Below are 1,845 nucleotides of genomic sequence, written 5' to 3' on the forward strand. Positions count from 1 at the left end.
ATCCCGTTGCCGGTCCCGGTCCGGTACAGGTGCGACACTGAGGGTTGCGATCTGTTGCCGGGCACGAAAAAAAGACAAAAAGGAAAGAAAAATAAAAAGAATTACTAGGAAAAGCTAGAAGTAACAAGCCACAGGGCTGTAAGATTTCNCTGCACCTGCCTACTTGTATAAAAAATGGGTTTTTATTTAATTATTTTCTTTAATAAGTACTAATATAACATTTACCATGTGCCAGGCACTTTTCTAAGAGCTTTATAAATAACCTGACAAATCTTAAAAAATAAAGCAGTTATATGACTCCTCAGGCTCCTCCAGAACTATCTTGCTGAGAAAGTCTGGGAGTCTCACAGGCAGAAGACTTATTTTTAAGGCTAAAGTAGCCAAGAAAGAATCCCCAGAAACCCTTGATGGCAGCACAGGCTTACACCTCCCAACTCTTAGGACCTTTCCTTGACCTATTCTGTCCCACCAGAGATATTTATGAATAATTTCTGTGTTCTAGGCTGTGTGCTCAGCAACGATAAATAAGCCTCTGTCCCTGACTGGACACTGCCCCATTCTGAAAGAGGCAGATACGTGCAGAAGTGCTGGAGAGGAGGGGAGAGCACATGGATATGATCAGGTCGCTGTGACCTGTGGGGACACACAAGGTGGCAGCATGTGTGCAGGGCTGTGAGGTTTCTGTCTCCAGTGGCAGGGCGGGAGAAGCAGAGGATGGAGAGAGGGAAGTTTAGCTCCAGCACAGGCTCAACTAGGGCTGCTCACTAACTAACTGGTAGAATTTTGGTTTTGTGTTTCTGATTTTAATCTTCATTTTAGTCAGTTTAACTGAACCAACCTGTATTAAATTTCTTCTGCTCTCCTTTTTTTCCCCCAAATATTTATTTAGTCAGAATATTAACACAAATACCTCAATGGGTAAAAGTTCTCAGCCTAAAGAGACATTCTGTCTTTTGTTGAAGAGTTTCTGATTTGGGTTGGGCAAATGTCCTAACTTTATTTCATTGGAGGGCGGGAAGGCAGAGTGAGAAAGGGACTGTAACCTATGGTCTCAATTCAATGGATTTTTTAAAAAAAAATTGATTATTTCCACAAAATCCACATCTAGGTCTCATCTATGACTAGTTTTCCACAATGTTACACATCTGCTGAACATATTACTTCCTTCAAAAAAAAAAAAAATGTAGGGCCGGCCCAGTGGCGCACTGGATAGTGCGCCGCTTAGGAGGCGCGGCAGCGCTGNTGTTGGAGCAGCAACCATCTGAGAGACTCAAGCATCTATACAGCATCTGTCTGAACAACTTACTGAAGAAGCAGAAAGGAACTGTTATCAATGAACAGGGAATATAAGGAGCTCTAGCGATAGTAGAAAATGGAGGGGAAAACTAAAGCACAACTCTTAGAAGGCCACTTGGAGAAGATACTGGGCCTGAATGAGCTAAGAAATTTTTCTGCGGCCCCTAGTGCCCCACCCCCGTGAACTGCATGCTCTTTGAGGACCGTGGCATCCGCATGCACTGTCTTTACACTGCCACAGACCTAGCACAGTGCCCTGTGCATAGTATAAACTTACTGAATCTTATAAAATCTACGTGAATTCAGTACGAGGCAGGCTTTAATCAAGAACAAGGTCTATAATGAACATAACTAAATTCTTCAATGCTTCTACAGCTGCACCTGCCTACTTGTATAAAAAATGGGTTTTTATTTAATTATTTTCTTTAATAAGTACGAATATAACATTTACCATGTGCCAGGCACTTTTCTAAGAGCTTTATAAATATCCTGACAAATCTTAAAAAATAAAGCAGTTATATGACTCCTCAGGCTCCTCCAGAACTATCT

The sequence above is a fragment of the Galeopterus variegatus genome, unplaced genomic scaffold (genome assembly GCF_000696425.1).
Source record: "Galeopterus variegatus unplaced genomic scaffold, G_variegatus-3.0.2 Scaffold5487, whole genome shotgun sequence".
Classification (NCBI taxonomy): Eukaryota; Metazoa; Chordata; class Mammalia; order Dermoptera; family Cynocephalidae; genus Galeopterus; species Galeopterus variegatus.